General features: G+C 32.4%; 1 long non-coding RNA gene across 1 annotated transcript in view; it reads right to left on the reverse strand.

The window, feature by feature from the left end:
* Positions 1 to 4861: 4861 nt before the first annotated feature.
* The window catches only part of LOC145283520 (uncharacterized), a 675964-nt gene continuing 662632 nt past the window's right edge, over positions 4862 to 18193 (reverse strand). Inside the window, exon 3 of the long non-coding RNA XR_013868623.1 lies at positions 4862 to 7473. This is a non-coding gene — a long non-coding RNA (uncharacterized LOC145283520). The remainder of the gene's footprint in view (positions 7474 to 18193) is intronic.

Below are 18193 nucleotides of genomic sequence, written 5' to 3' on the forward strand. Positions count from 1 at the left end.
GTCCGCTTTCCTTGAGTTCCCAATATTTATTCGCTAGTGTTGTTTTAATATGGTGTTTTTTATTGTTGAATGAAATTGTCTCGTCATAGTATCGAGTTTTGAAATCTAAGGAACTCATACCTACATAATATTTCTTGTTATTCTGGTTTTCTCTCGCAAAAAATGTGACCAGTTAAACTACGCTTTTGGTTAGACATTTACTGTGTGCGGTATCTACAGTTGAATTTATCTTGTTCATTATTAGAATTTTTCATTCATAGTATGATTGTTCTTATCCTGGGTTGGTTTATTATTATTATTATTATTATTATTATTATTATTATTATTATTATTATTATTATTATTATTATTATTATTATTGTTTGTGCTCGTGTTAGTTTTATTTTTGTCATGGTGTCTAATTCTTCATTGTTTATTTTGTTGTTGTTTACATTGGGGTTATTAAATATTTTGTTATTATGTGCTTTATTTATCATGTCGAAATTTTCGAAAGAACTGTAGGATAACTTTATGGTATTTTTATTGAAGATTTTGTGTAAGGGGTTGGTTGCGGGAAAGTGTTTTTCAATAAGATGGAGATGATAATTAAAGCACATAATAACAAAATATTTAATAAACCTTACACGAGCAGAAATAATAATAATAATAATAATAATAATAATAATAATAATAATAATAATAATAATATTAATAATAATAAACCAACCTCGGCAAAGACAACTATACTATAAATAAAAATACTAATAATGAACAAGATAAATTCAACTGTAGACACCGCACACTTTACCCATTTCTAAATAAATGTCTATCCAAAAGCGTAGTTTTCCAGGACACAATATTTGCGAAAGAAAATCAGAACAACAAGAAATATTACGTAGTTACTACTTCCTTGGATTTCAAAACTCGATACTTTGACCATAAAAGTACATTCAACATTAAAAAACACCGTATTAAAACACCGCTAGCAAATAGATACTGGGAACTCCAAGAAAGCGGACAGTCACCGGTAGTCGTATGGAAAATGATAAGACAAGCTACCACGTGTAGGGACCTAGACGACTCATGCATTATATGTTTACACACATATATATATATATATATATATATATATATAAATATATATATGTGTGTGTGTGTATAATTTAGTGCAAACAAATGTATGAAAATGTACTCAGAAATAACGTACTCTATTGCTCACATTACAATATATATCTCGTCTTATATATATATATATATATATATATATATATATATATATATATATATATACATATATATTTAAAGTGATGGTTCTGTAGTTCTTAGGAGAGAAAAAATTATATTTAGAAGAGTGTAGCCGTCAAAAATTGTGGGGTGTTCAGCCTTTTATCATATTTTTATTTTAAAATATTTTTATAACGCGTTTCAAGCTTTGTTTCGCTCCCTTCAGATATTTTCGCATTTTTTTTTTAAATGGGAGTTTTAAATGTTATTTTTACATCAGCTGATAATAAATGTGTTTTTCTCATATAGTTTATATATATAGCTGTATATATATATGTATATATATATATATATATATATATATATATATATATATATATAAATATATATATATATTGTATATATAAGTGTTTAAACAATATATACTAATTTTTTGTCTGTAAGTTCACCATTATAATATTTTACCTGTAATTTTAGTATCCTTGTATTCGCGTAAATTAGAAATAAATAACTTCAGATGCAACGGACAGCTTACACCTTGTATGGTGTTTTCTCGAATTAGTCTTCGGCAATAGTCCGGTGAAAGGGCATATCACGTACCTTGAATATTTGACCCGAAGTCTTCCAGATTTAAGATTTTATCATTGTGTAGCTGTTGCTTTATATAAGGGTATGCATTTTACATAACGTCTTAGGATTATGCAGGTCAATCAAAACACGGAATATCATGCTCTTTATTAACCTTTTAATATCAACAGCTGTGTAAATAGGAGCGTTATCCTGCATAAATGTAGGAATATCCTCCAAATCCCGGCCACACTTAAGTAGAAAATGCTTAGTCAACTTATTGATATACTTGGTCTATGAATACAGCTACACATATATAAATCTTTGAATCAGTTCCTAACTCTATAACGGGAGGAATTTTACCTAGATTACACTTTTATTGGATTTTGGGAGCCATTTCAAATCACTTTCTGAGGCTGCAGATATTGATAATATTGGATTCCCTATAAAACCAAATCAAGGAATATCGGAGTTAAGGGCATCACGAACACTGCTGGCGTTTTAGTGTATTAGCACAGTGATTTGTATCGCTCTGTACTCATATTTAAATTAGCGGCCGATTTTTCGATTAGATTAACCAGAAAGTCTGAGATTAATTCACTCCTAGCGATCACTAATAGATTCTCGAGTTATTTGGATTGAATGTTAAATTGTATAATATAAGTACAATTACGATGAAAGATGCTAACAGGTAGGTATTTTAAGCTGTTCTTAAGCTTGTATGTTACTGTCGAGTTGCTTTTTGCCTTCTCGATTTGAATCTATTCTTTTGAAATTGACGTTAACATTTGGATACTTTAATTAAATCTCTTCTATTAACATATAAAAATTATAAAAGAATAAAACGCGAATTAAACGAGTATGTAAGGAGAGCGAATACGACTTTGCCACAGCAAGGACGGAAAAAAAGCAGCTGTTAAAGAAATGGCCATTTTTTGCAACAAGAAATGGAAAATCTCAATAGAATAAGATTCATCTTTCATAACTTTCACTACATGTGATATTTGAAAAATAAGAATATTATGTCAGTATTGCTCAGCTGTGAAAATTACAGGAGATACCCTTCGTTGTTGTTGTTGTTGTTGTTGTTGTTATTATTAGTGTTGCTGTTGTTGCTGTTGTTGCTGTTGTTGTTGTTGTTGTTGTTGTTGTTCATGATTGTGATTGATAGTTTTCCACCCCAGCTTAAATGGCTGCAAATTTGCTCTTAGACGCTAATGAAATCCCGCAAATTTCAATGCAGATACACCAACTGATTTGCAACGACTCAATTTGGTAATGAGCTAGCGGGTGTAAATAGGTGGAATCCCTCTTATAGAGTTTAAGGAAAGGTAAGCCGGACAATTGGAAATCATTTAGCACTTAAAAATTGAAAGGAAAATTTTATTCAAATCTACTATGTAGGTAGTCTTGAAGAGAAACAACATTGGCAGGGACGTAATGTTATTCTCAACTAAGATATTCATCGAAGTCTATTTGAATTATTTTGAGTAGAACGACAACCTAATTGTTCAACTGAAAATTACAAATATGAGGATCTAAGAATAAAACTTGGAGGAACACAAAGCCGTCAAAAAGGAAGACAAACGACCGCAAAGAGAGCACGTACGGCGACTAAGCTCTACAATAACAACATATGAGATAGGAATATTAATGAATATTCAACCGACAGCAAAACGAGATATTGTATTGAAAAGGATTTCGAAAATGCATCCTTATTACAATACGTTTATATACTTGTCAATGCACCCGTATGGCTTTCCATCTGATGACATCAGCAGAAAAGGAACCCTTTTGACATATTCTTTGATGATTGTCAGGAAAGTATTTTCTCTAGTAACAAATTTTGTTTCATAATCCTTAGTCGCTGTGCACTGCAAGATTGAAACAGAATAGTTACAGTTTCTGAAACGGGAGTAACATACCGTGAGAGCTGAAAATTATCACAACTTGACGTATTCAATTCTAAGGAAGGATGAGAATCTAGGAGATATTTCAATGAGTGATCTTTCCGGAAACTTACACAGAGGGGCATCAATACATTGTTTGGCGTCAAATTGATATAATGTCTCATGTTTTGCGAATAGACCGAGCCGATCCTCACGAAAAATTAAAAATTGAGGAAAATTACAGAATTTTTGTGCAAGGATTGAACGGGTAAATACAAGAAAGTTATGAATAACCTGCTTCAAAGCAAGGAGGAAATAAAAGTCTTGCAAGATACAGTGACGTTACTGATAATACTGAGAAGCTTTCCTTACAAGCAGGAATTTGCGAGAAAATTGACAGATAAGCAAGAAAAGTTCACAATGCTTTCATGATAGTGCTTGAAACACAAGGTGAAATTAATTTTAAAAAGCTGACTCCAGACTATGATGTTGCTTGATGTTCCGGCTGCACGTTAAGATTTTGTAATCAATTTGATCTTCAAAAAGATTAGATCCATGAGAAATACTTTTCTTAAAACAGCAACTACGGTCATTGCTGTCATTATAATTTAAGCTAGCTTTGACCTTCACAGAACGTTTTAAAATTCGCTTGGATACTCGTTGAGTGAATCGGTCCGGTTTCTAAATTACTGGTAGCTCAGCAAATATCATTCGAGACGCATCAGCAATTATTGTGAACAAAGCTCCGATGACATGCAATGGTGCATATGAAACAATTAACCAAACATTGCAAAACATCACGGGAAAATAACATCCCATATTTGGTTTTCCACCTTTATTTTGCTGAGATTTCCGTTTAATCCGCCCACTGGTTGAAAATGGAAAAAGGGCAAACTTTGTCAATGCAAGTCTGAAACAGTTCTGTCTCGGGGTGCACGATATAGTGAACAAATTGACTACTCATATGAAGGTGTATATTTCTGGAAGCACAGCCGCAGACGATTCTCAAAACTACTTCTCCAAATTAGTAATGATCGGTTTCTAATTCCTGCTCCACCTGACACAATTAAAAATCCGACTAAGCTTGAAAAATGTGTTGGTAATCTGAAGTAACTAAATTGATTTTTACCGGCACTGCAAAACAGCGGAAACTCACTGTAAAATCTATCGAGTTCTCACTGAATAGCAATGTTTATCGCTGAACAATTAGATAATAGATGAATTTCTTTGGAATTCCAAGCAATGCAATTCAGTTGAGTCGGCTACTAACGAATGTGATGATGTTCACTGTACAGTAGAGATCTTTAAAACTCTTTTGCACTGACATAAAGGCTTCCTTACATTTTCATCTGAAACTTTGCTCCCTAACCATGATTTGGAACAGGTAAAACAACTAGCAAAAGCCAGATTAGGCCTTACCAGATTTCACGCCAATATAATTAGGGGATCCATTCGTTAGGATCTCTACAATGACTGAAACGGTTTATTGCCGAATTTCCTTCTATTTCCTTCAGAGCTGAAATTTCCATTAATATTCAGACTATGAAGGAATTTTTTGTAATGAGCATCAATAAAATCAAGAGACACATTTAAAGCCCTGCTAGTAAAAAAAAAACACACACACACACACACTATATGTGTAAATGCATGTATATATAGTGACGAATTGCACTAATAACGACTCACACTAAAACTTACCTACACCACTTTGAAGTTGAAACTGTGAATCTCAGATCAAATTCTTCGTCCTTACTTCGATGGACGTACTACCTACCATCCCTGCCTTACTTATAAAACTTAATTTTGTCGATTAAAATAATTTCAACCAATATGAAGGGGTATGCTCTTTATTGCATCGGACGATGTTCAGACGGCGCTTTCTATTCATACAGAATACATAGGATTGCGTTATACAACAGTTGTTACATGATTAGGGCTGTCCCCTTTTCATGTAAGCATAAAAATAGAGAGATTTAGTTAAAATGAAAATGAAATAGCATAGGCGAAATTCGAACCTCGTAATAAAGGTTTAGAAATAGATTAGGTGTGATAATTAGAAAATGGAATGTGAAGCAAACGATTGTTTAGAATAGAGATAAAATATTTAAAGAAAAGAATGTGCACTGTCAATTTTGTTATGAAAATTCAGTTGAAAGAATGCAGCTATAAGATAATGTTTTTAACATATTGGAAATATAGGTTACTGAGTATAGGTTAAAATTCCTTTTTGTAAAAAAAGGGCAAGTTTTGGACACGTATGCCCAAAACACGTGTGTATGACGTCATGGAAAATAGAAAGTTCTAGAGATAGTTGAAAAACTTTAGAGAAAAGGAAGGAGAAACTGGGAGAAACTCAGAGGGAGATTGAGAGGGAGAGGGGCCAGTCCAGTTTGGAATTCGAACGTCTAGAAGCGAGACGGTGGTTGAAACTTAATATGTGAAGCTTTGAATTATTTATGATGAAAACCACGGCCGGGCGTGAGAAGAAATAAACCCATCAGGTGTTTTTGTAAACGTCGTCTTTGTGTTGTGATTCCAGCAAAAGGTAAAGTGAAGTGTACTTACATGTCTATATGTCTGTGTTATAAAATGTCTTGACATACCCATTTCATATCCACAATGTGAATCTACATCTCATATCTACACTGAAGGCTGTCTACACAATGTCTGAACACTATCTCCTCCCTCTAAGAGGTTCCATCAACACATCTAATTAATGAACTTTTAATATATATGAGACGTCATAAAACGAACAATCTCTCTCACAACACTCCTCTTAATAAAAGACTCTCTCTCTCTCTCTCTAAAACTCTCTAAAACTCTCTTAATAAAACTCTCTCAATGAAACCCATAAATAACACATTGCCTTTCTAATTCAACTAATTTAATCTGTTTTAACTGTAGTAAGCTAGCACTTCTTACAAGATTAGAGTGTTCGTGGATTTAGACAGCGGTTTTAAATCTGTTTTTAGCTGCGAATTTTTATAGCATTGTCTTCCCTGTAAGAAGTAACTCTAAGACGGACAGATTTATAGGCATGAGAAACACTGCCGTTGTTTTGGTGCTTTTATAGCCAGTCGTACTTTTTCTAATCACATTTCAATTAGAGCCTCAGTTTGTGCTTTTAGATCATTTGTTGCTGCAGAGGTTCTTTTGTCGTTCTCGATTTTAAATCTATTTTTAAGTTGACGTTAATAATATGATACTTCAATAAAAGTCAAATACGAACAGGTAAAAAAATAGAGAAATAAATGGCTAATAAACTAAGGTATATATTGGTTAAATAGTTGAATTCAATTCAGCTTTAATTTGTGATTTCTTTTGAAAAGTGAAAAGTGAAGATTGTATTCGTGGCATTTTTTTATTATTATCAATGTAAATGTCATACACAAGTATGGTGCGTTTAGTATGTATTTATACATAACACACGCAGTTTATGGCGTAATTAACTGTGGGCAAAACCAATCAAAACAAAAATAATGCAAGGGTTTGCAATCGAATGGGACTAATTGGCTTCTTGTACGAGAAGCAATGGTAAAGAGATAGTTGATCAAACAAGCTTTGCAAAGCTTGACTTAATCCTTTTGCGTGCTTTAAATACGCAAGTTATCAAAAATATTTACCTGAACACAATTCTTTTGAATATTTATTGTGTTTCGTTCAGTGCATATTTCCTTATCACAATAATTACTTACTTGATTGTGTTGTTGACTGTAAAGCGCGGACACATTTAGCTGAAACCAAATGGTCAGATTTGTTTTTATTGCGCATAGTGGAATTTTACACAACACGTGCTTTTCAAAATTTCACTCACCTGCAAAATGAATAAAATATATTATTAAAATATCTGCATAGTAAGATTAAGGTTATATATATATATATATATATATATATATATATATATATATATATATATATATATATATATATATATATATATATATATACATATATATATACATTTATACATATATACATATATATACATATATATACCTATATACATACACATATACATATATATATACATATATATACATATATATACATATATACATATATATGCATATAAATACATATATATATACATATATATATATATATATATATATACATATATACGTATATATATATACACACACACACACACATATATATATATATATATATACATAATATATATATTTTTTTTATTATTATTATTCAATTTTCACCCCCCCAAAAAAAAGGCACAATGTCACTTTGAAGCAGGGGGGCTTCTATTAGGGACTTAATTAGCGGGGGCATTATGAAGGGAAAAGAGTAAAAATATGTTTTTTAACATTACACTTGAACTTCTGCATATCATTGCAGTTGCGAAAGCAGAATCCCGGAAGGGAGTTCCAAAGACCCGCAGTTCTGGGGAAGAAACTATTGGAGTAAAAGGCTTTCTTTCACCTAGGGATCTCTACTGTAAAGGGATGAGACTAGTAGCTTGTCGGGTTCGTCGGGGGTAGTTACATCGGGGAGGTACAAGTGTTTGCAGTTCGTCATAGCAAACACCATTAAAGTATTTGTAAAACAGGCAGAGAGATGCAACATCTCGTCGATGGGACAGAGGTTGAAGCCTAGATAACAGTGCAGGACCTATCAGGTTGGCGACACTCTTTTGAACCCTGTCCAGAAGCGAGAGACAAGCAGCAGATGCACCAGCCCAGATGTGACAACAGTACTCCATACATGGGCGAATTGTTGCCTTATAGAGGTATAGGATACTGTCAGGCGTAAGTAGTTTTCTAGCACGGTAGGGGAGCCAACCTTCCTTGCAGATGCCTTGGCAATGCTCTCAATGTATCTATTCCAGTTCATATTCCCTGTATAGGATAGGCCGAGGAGTTTAAAAGAAGTACTTTCAGGCAATGTGTTCTTGGTCATTGCTATTGGTGGTAGAGACGGTTTATTATAGTTATTGAAGGAAACAAGCTTAGTCTTAGCAGCATTGAATGTGGCCAACCATTTTTGTCCCCATTCCACTATGGATTGGAGGTCATCCTCTAGTGTTTCTGCCATTTCCTTGGATATGTGTTCATTTGTTTTCCCCTCATATCTGTTATAGAGAGTGGTGTCATCGGCAAATATACCCATCTCCGAAACAATATTATCAGGGAGGTCGTTTATGAGTATCAGGAATAATAGAGGTCCAAGGATAGACCCCTGAGGTACCCCCGCATTTATGTCATAATGTTTGGATGTACGTCCGTCGAGGACAACTTTGATTTTTCTATTACTTTAGAAGGATTTAATTACATTATGAATTCTTTCAGTCATTCCATATGATCTAATTTTCCTTAGAAGACCATCGTGCCATACCCTGTCAAAAGCCTTAGATATATCAAGGGCTACCGCTCTACCCTCCCCTGTTTTATCCAATATTGTTTGTCAGTCAGGAGTTTAGCAGCTGTTAGGTGCTGGGCTAGGGCTTGATTAACTAAGGATTCAAATATTTTGGCGAAAAGCGGGAGGAGGCTAATGGTGCGATAATTTAGGGGGTCAGTTCTTTCACCAGAATTCTTGAAGGCTTGTACCACAGACGCGGTTTTCCAGCAGTCGGGAAAACAAGATTCGTTAAGGCATTTATTGTACAGTTTGGACAGAACTGGAGCAACCTCGGCAGAGCCGGGATGAGATCTGGTCCACATGCTTTTGAGGTGTCTAGGATTTTTATAATAGCATGTACCTGAGAAGGGGTGATTTTCAAATCGTCAAGTGAGGCGTCTGTTCGCAGAGGAAAATCAGGGAGTGAGTGGTGTACCGAGTTCAGTGTGGGGTGTGAGGCAAACCGACTTGCAAGTAGATTAGCCTTGTCAGTTGCCGTGCAAGCAACCTCATGATTGTTTGCTAGTGGGGGAATAGTTAACTGCCCATTATTAACTACGCTGTTGTAGATTTTCCAAAAATCCCGGGTTCCTAATTTCTGTGCTTCGATACGCTTTCTGGTGGTTTCATAGTAATCTGTCTTAGCTGCCTCTATCACTCTCTTACAATTATTTCTAGCTTCTATAAACTTCTGTTTATTCGAGCTGGACTTATGTCGGTTGAATCTGCGGAACGCATGCTGCCTTTGACAAATGGCAGCTGCAAAAGCAGAAGTAAACCATTGGGGAGAGTGGGGCATGCTATAGAATTTCCGTGCGGGAAAATGTGCTTCAATAGCAGTTTTGAACCATTCAGTTGTCTACTTTTCACACTGTTCCGCTTGAAGAGTAAATATATTTTTCCATGGGGCATCTCTGATGAGCTCCCTGAATGCTTTTCAATCATCCTTTTTGTAATACCTCGTTTTTTGCGTAGTAGTCTTCAGTTTTAGGGCGAGAATTTAGGCTGAGTTCTACCATTATCACAGTGTGATCAGCATTCCCGAGTGGGGTGTGGGCATTTGTTGTACAGTCATTGGGAACCGTTGTCAGAAAGAGATCTAGAAGTGAGGAATGTTGATCGTGCTTGTCCTGGAAACGTGTCGGAAATGTAACCAACTGAGATAGGGAATAGGGTATAGAGAAGCTATGTGTTGCGCAACCAGCTACGTCTGTGTGATTAGAGAATCCTAGCAAGTTATTGTGGTGGACATTGAAGTCACAAAATACGTGTATTTGTGCGCTAGTATCGAGGGAGAGTGCTATATCTATGCCGATGAGACTTTATTTATTAGGGGACAGTCTTGGTTTGATACATATATATATATATATATATATAAATATATATATATAAATACATACATATATACACGCACATATACATATATATCCACATATACATACACACATATATATATATAGATATACATATATACACATATATATACACACAGATGTATACACATATATATATATATATATATATATATATATATATATATATACATATAAATATACATGTATATATATAAACGCATATATATGAAGGCTTCCATCAGTCTTGACAGACTATGGATACCCACTGTAAGGGTGCCTGCGCGTGAAATTTGTGTGGCAAGACTTGCGCAACCTCTAACCCATATATATATATATATATATATATATATGCACATATATATGCATATATATCCATATATATACATGTATATATAAACATGTATATATGAATATATATACATATATACATAGATATACATACATATATATATACATGTATATATGCATACATATACATATATACACATAAATACATACATATATATACATATATACACATATACACATATATATACACATATACATACATATACACATAAATATACACATATATACGCATATATATACAAATACATATATACATATATATACATACATATATACATATATACATATATATACACCTATATACACATATATACATGTATATACACATATATATGTGCACATATATATACACGCATATATACATATACATATATATATACTTTATATATATTGTCTCTATTTTGTCGGAATACTATTTCCATTATTTTCATCATATATATGTATACATATATATATATATATATATATATATATATATATATATATATATATATATCTGTATACATATGTATACGCACATATAAATATACATATATATATATACATGTGTATATATACATATATATATATACATAGTAAATTAACTTTAAATTTAAAATATACATTTTAGGCAACTTGTGTATTAGTACTATTGATATATATATATATATATATATATATATATATATATATATATATATATATATATAACTATACAGATATATGTGTGTATGTTAGTATATAATTGAACATACATGCATTATTATAAAGAATGTGTGTTTTCATATATATATGTTAGTATAATGAATGTATATATGTGTATATTAGTGTAATGAATATGTACATATTTATATGCACATTTTTGTAATTAATACCTGCATATATATATATATATATATATATATATATATATATATATATATATATATATATATATATATAAATATATAAACAGACTTGTGTGTGCCACAGACGATTTCTGATTGGTTAATCCAATAATCACATCTCCTAAAAAACTATGGTTACTACGCTCTTAACTTTACCATAAAATATTATGGTCCTTTTTATTGTCCATCTTGGAAGGGTTTAATTTTTTTCTAACTTGCCATTTACAAATTACAAAAATACGAAACTTACACCCGACATCACAATCCAACCTCCGACACAACGTTCGCCATTCTTTCGCTAGCCGCACACACGTACACACAACACGAAAACAAACGCTAGACATATTATTAGTACTACTACTACTACCCAGCACACGCGCACACACGCACGCACAATCTTTAAAACATGTTCTTTAGAAGAGACGATTTTTTAACTGTTGACACTCATGTCTTAAAAATCTAGCAAAAATTAATTTTCCTAAAATTTTTCAATATTTAAAAATAAATTATGCCGGCTGATAAAATTTTAAAACTTTTTTTTAAAGCTAGAAAGATAAAATTTAAAAAATACTTATATATATATATATATATATATATATATATATATATATATATATATATATATATATATATATATATATGAAACATAACTAAAAAAACGCGCGTCCACTCGTGGTCTTTTCATTTCGGGTTTGTATTACTGTACACATAGATTCGAAATAGTTGTCAAAAAACAATTATATAATTATAAATGTTATCAAAGGCAAGATAAGTTACTTTTCTAACAAACTGGATATATTTTTCGTGTTTTTATCGCATTTTCTCACCCGAAAGGGGGGAGTTTTGCAGTTTCTCCCCCAAAAGAGGGAGACGGTGTTCCTCCCAAGGGTGTGGGGGCGAAGAGGCCAGGAGGTGGTGACTGTTTTTCTTTGGGGGGGGGAGAAACCTCCAGGCACCCTCATCCCTGAAGATGGGGTTGGGGATTATCTCTCCCTGAAGGGGGGAGGCCGGCACCAAGCATGTAAATCCAGAGGGGTGACAGTTTTTGTTACCCCTCGGAGTATGAAGGGGGCACATCACCCAGGCACCGCCGGGTAACCCCTGCTAGTATATATATATATATATATATATATATATATATATATATATATATATATATATATATATATATATATATAAACAAATTCCACTTTGGGAAAAGAGGAATATATGAGGGCTAAGCATATAAAAAGCAATTAAACTGTTAGCAATATGTGGTTAATCGCTATCAATCGAATGTGTTCAAAAAAGTTTTAAACGGTATGTTTCATAAATACATTTCATGTATTCTTTACAGTTTAGTATTTATATAAATTACTTTTTAAATAGTTATGTTCGTTTGATTATTTTGATTATGTTTTAAAGAACGAAATACGCCTGTTTTTCATTTATGAAAAACTCTTATTTCATTTGACAATTGTGAAAATCAAAACAAACGAATATTACTCCTGATGATAAGCGGATTCTTATAATCAAATATTTAATATATCCTTCCCGGGGTTTACGTAATTTATAACGCATGTTATCTAATCAGAAGAACAATTTCACTTCAACTATATATCAAGTTAAGCAAATAATTTAATGTAGTGCCTCAAAAAGACCAGTTACGTTCAATCAAAAACACTTGTTACGTTCAATCAAAAACACTAGTTACATTCAATCAGAATGTAAATCGCTGATGATGAAGTGTTTTTTCTTCTTATTTACGTATATTTCCGCGTACTTTTTTCTTGCGTATCAATGAAATTCGTTCTACTGAACATGTTTATATCGAACGATTAACACCTGATGGAACTATGAGAAGAATTCCCTAGGTTTTGTTTTAAGCGCTGCATAGTTTATATATATATATATATATATATATATATATATATATATACATATATATATATATACATATATATATATACATATATATATATATATATATATATATATATATATATATATTGGTTAATGTAGTTTACTTAAAGCATTTTATACTACGTAATTACATTTAATCTGTAGAAGGCAGTACAATGCAGAGTATACGGAAAGATAGAATGAAGAATAGTGTATAATTACAACTACAAATACATATGTATATGTGTATACATTGAATACCTACATTTATTTTCATATTTGCACCACAATTACTTGCGTCAGATGGTGTGATATATTAACATTGTTTTACAATATTTCAAGAAAAATCCCTTCGTCAATATCTGAGGCAGGAAAAGAAGAAATCAATTCTTCCTAATTATATATATATATATACATATATATATATATACACATATATATATATAAATAAATAAATATATTTATTTATATATATATATATATATATATATATATATATATATATATATATATATATATATAACTCATGGGTTTGCATAACGTCAATATCTGAGGCAGGAAAAGAAGAAAACAATTCTTCCTAATTATATATATATACATATATATAATATATATATACGTATATATATATATATATATATATATATATATATATATATATATATATATATATATATATATATATATATAACACATGGGTTTTCATAACCCTATGACTGCATTTTATGTTCTAAAAATGAATTATTTTGCAAAATTATCTATCAGTACGTAAAAGGATCCGTGCAATTTTCAGAAATCTGTTTTGGTACGTAGAAATAAATAATATTAATTTTGTCAATATTGAATATCACAACAAACGGTCTCTGCATTTAAATAATAACAAAATAATGTAACCTCTCCACCGTAGTGTATATCGATACTCTTCGGCTGACTGGGATAGTTTCCGTACATTCATATCTGACCTACCGGTGCATTCCATGTTTAAAAAGGATGTGTCCTCCATATTATCAGACCTGACTAGACTATTATTTATAGGCATTGACCGATTCATACCATCGAAAATATTCCAACAAAAACCTAACAGCCATCCATGGTTCTCCCCTGAATGTGCTGCTGCCATCGCGCACAGAAATCACTTTTTCCATAGCTACCAACGTAAATAAAGCTGATTTCAGGACCGCCAGTAACAACTTTAGAGAGTAATAAAACATGCGAGAAAGCTATATGCCCAGTCTGTTAAATCCAAAGTATCTGAGCAGCGCCTTGGTTCCCGCCAGTTCTGTCAAATAGAAAGCAGGGTCTTGAACATAAGTGTGCGTTCTATCCCAATTATCATCAATGAACCTGAGGTCATCTCGTCAGCATCAGACAAGGCCAGACTATTTGCCAAGAACATTGCAGCTAATTCTACCCTATGACACAATGACCATCAACTCCCTGTATTTCCTCCTATACCAGACAACACGCTATGCAACATACACATATATGTGCGTGAGGTCGCCAAGCTAATCAAGAACCTTGATTTCAGTAAAGCAACTTACCCTGATGGCATTCCAGTTATAGTGCTGAAAAAGCTCCAAACCAATTATAGTGTTCAATGCTTCAACCAGAACTTGCCCCCATATTTTAAGCGTTGCCTTAAGAAGTGCTTTCCAACACCCTGGAAAAACTCATCATTATGGCCTGAATGTAAGTATTCAGGTGAAAAGTCATCTCCCTCTCAGTACGGACGAATAAGTCTCCTGTGTGTCATGAGTAAGTGAGAAATAACCTTCTTAGTGACATGCAATATTGTTTCCGCTCTGCAAGATGTACAGCAGATGTGCTAACGCTTATATCACACATGATTAGTGAATCTCTTGACATATCGAAGGCATCTGATGAGGTATGGCATAAGGGCCTACGTCACAAGATTTCCAGTTGCGGTATTACTGGAAATGTTTTCTCAATCATTAAATCATTTCTCTCCGATAGTTTCATAAGAGTAGAGGTTGATGGACAGAAATCAGAGGCCCACAGTATTAATGCTGGCGTCCCTCAGGGGTCAATCCTGGGTCCAACTCTCTTCCTGATCTACATCAATGATCTCCCAAAACACATACTTAAATCATTCGTTGACATGTATGCTTATGACACGACCACCTATGGCAACACATCAAAGGCCGTAAATGACCAAGTTCTCTCTACTTCTCTGTCCTCTGATCTTGAGCACGTGGTATAATGGGGGAAGAGGTGGCTGGTCACATTTAATGCATACCAAACCAAGCTTTTATCTTTACATCATCAACGCTCTGATCCCCATCTGGCATCAATTGATGGCTCTCGTCTTGGAGAGGTTCCATATTTTGACAAGCTTCTGGGTTTGGCCTTTACTCCTGATCTAAAATAGTACACGCACATCAAATCTGTTCCCAGGGACGCCGAGGAAGTGTGGGATCCTTCTACCCCTCCAGAATATATCTCACTACTGATGCAATTCTCTATCTTTATAAAAGCCAAGTACGTCCAAGGATAGAGTACTGCTGCCACATTTGGGCAGGAGGTGCGAAAAACAACCTATCTTTCCTTGACAGAGTACAAAATAAAGTTCGTGGTTTAGTGGGGGATCCCTTTTACTCTTCCCTGTAACCTCTCTCCCACAGAAGGGGGGTTACAAGCCTGTCTTTGTTTTATCGCTATTTCCATGGCAGGCGCTCGTCTGAAATCCAACTCCTCGTCACCCGATGGCAATCTTTCACGACAAACACCCGGCTGGCTGAAACTACTGTCAATGATTTTCCCCACACTTTATCTATGCCTATATCCAAACGTAGATTCCATGAGAAAAGCTTCTTTCTTAGAACTGCACGCCAGTGGAACTCTCTGCCGCTTGCCTGTTTCCCACCTGGCTACAACTTAAACAACCTCCTGACAAACCGCCTCCTTAAGTAATACAATCTATCAAAACCCTCAATACTAATGACTACTACATTACTATCTCATTGATAACTGTACACGCAATAACCTTTATCCCTGAGTTGCCTTCGGGCCTTTATAAGTCATGACCCCCATGGAAAAAAAACTGTGCTTTTTTAAGATGCCATCTTTTTATGGAAACCAAGTTTAGTATAGTTTTATACACTGGCTAGCAATTCTAAATATGAGTACCTATACTGTTATGATATCATATACATCATTTGAATAATAACATAAAAAACAATAAGACACCATATAAGATAGCAAATTGAAATAATTAATCTGTAATAAGTCCAAAATTTTTAAGTTTAAAATAGAATTTGCCTATGGAAAAGGATTATATAGTTATCGCCAGATCAGCTCTATAATTAGACTCCATAAATAAATAAAATACCAAGTATATTGTTTTAGCATTTATCTAAAAAAAATGCAGAAAAATTAAAACAAATAACATACGATACAATAACGATGCGTAAAACAAAACTCATTTATAATCACCCGTACAAAGACATTATGAACAATGCTGAATCCTTTAAATTCCACACTAAAAATCTCTATATTGAACTACAAAATATTTTATAACACGATCCAGCCCATTGTTTGCTGTGATACTGTTCTCGTTAAAAGAAGTGCTTTTGAACCAAAGTCAAACGCATAGACAGAGAGATTCTTCTTGGAAGACTGTATATATATATATATATATATATATATATATATAATATATATATATATATATATATATATATATATATATATATATATATATATATATATATATATAGTAGACTAGGCTACACGTGAGCGGCTGTGTCAGTATGTTAGATTAGCTATGGAATTCATGTATGAGCGTGACACTTGTGCCGTAAAGAAAATAGTTTATTTTGACACAAGGGAAACCCATCTATAAAATGTATTAAAATAAAAGAAGAATATGAGTCGTTCTGTTTATTAGTATTGACTATACGTACATGTGCACTGAATAGAGATCATTCTTACTATAGTTAATTAAAATGTTGATATATGTGCCTTTTTTACATGTTCATTTGTATTACGTTTCAGATATTTAACCCCCACTCTTCCCATGTTAAATAATAATTTCGAAACAATAACGTTCATATTTCAGCACCCAAATTGTTCTTTTTTATCGCGTTTCGATTATCCAAAAAACAATTGTTAATAATGTATGTGTTTTTTATAACGTACATATCAGTATTACGTTTACGTTATTTAAAAACCCAAATTTCCCAGGTTACATAACAATTTACAAACAGTAACGTTTATATTTCAGTGCGGAGGTCATCCACGCATGCGAAACCGGACATCGTAAACCGGAAAGTAGTGTACATACATCGTTACAATATCATTTGAGTTTTATAATAATATATAGATATATACATACAAAACAATATACATATATATGCACATATATATATATATATATATATATATATATATATATAGGTATAATCTACTCTCTATATAAATATATATATAACTATACATATATATATATAAACATATATATAAATATCTATACTAATATAGAAATATATATATATATATATTTATAATATAAATATATAAATATTTGTATATATATGTATATAAATATATATATATATAATATATATATATATATAAATATTTATACTGATATCTAACTTTATATATATATATATGAAAAAATATAAAAAGATACAAATATATAAATATATATATGTATATTAATATATATATAAATATATTTATAAAAATATAGAAATATGTAAATATA

This window comes from Euprymna scolopes, chromosome 8 (assembly GCF_053919585.1).
Source record: "Euprymna scolopes isolate OS-2025 chromosome 8, ASM5391958v1, whole genome shotgun sequence".
NCBI lineage: Eukaryota > Metazoa > Mollusca > Cephalopoda > Sepiida > Sepiolidae > Euprymna > Euprymna scolopes.